Source organism: Leptonychotes weddellii, unplaced genomic scaffold, assembly GCF_054177405.1.
Source record: "Leptonychotes weddellii isolate Sample4059 unplaced genomic scaffold, ASM5417740v2 HiC_scaffold_114739, whole genome shotgun sequence".
NCBI lineage: Eukaryota > Metazoa > Chordata > Mammalia > Carnivora > Phocidae > Leptonychotes > Leptonychotes weddellii.
The window spans coordinates 1-357 of NW_027692537.1; the positions used below are offsets into that span (position 1 = coordinate 1).

At 40.6% G+C, this 357-nt stretch overlaps 1 non-coding gene across 1 annotated transcript; it reads left to right on the plus strand.

Moving 5' to 3' along the window:
* The first annotated feature begins 266 nt into the window (after positions 1 to 266).
* On the plus strand, positions 267 to 339 carry TRNAK-CUU (transfer RNA lysine (anticodon CUU)). Its single transcript has one exon. It is a non-coding gene; the product is annotated as a tRNA-Lys (tRNA).
* The last annotated feature ends 18 nt before the right edge of the window (positions 340 to 357 follow it).

Sequence of the window (357 nt, forward strand, 5' to 3'; positions counted from 1 at the left end):
TGGATCCTGTATTTCAGGGGTTGTCAAATATTTTATATTAAAATGAATTGGCACCTCCCCTCCCTTTTCTGTGTGCGTAAGCTTTGATGGTGGAGAAGTACAAAAAAATTCAGATGATGCTTATATGTTTTGCCTTTCATGTCATCCTCCTTATAAGACAAAAAAAGAAAAAAAAATTAGACAAAATCTAGAATCCCGCATTCCTAGCGGGTTCAAGAAGAATTTCTATGTCCTCATAATAAATTGGGGGAAGCCTTTTCTTAACTGCCCGGCTAGCTCAGTCGGTAGAGCATGAGACTCTTAATCTCAGGGTCGTGGGTTCGAGCCCCACGTTGGGCGATGCTTTTTCACTTTCTC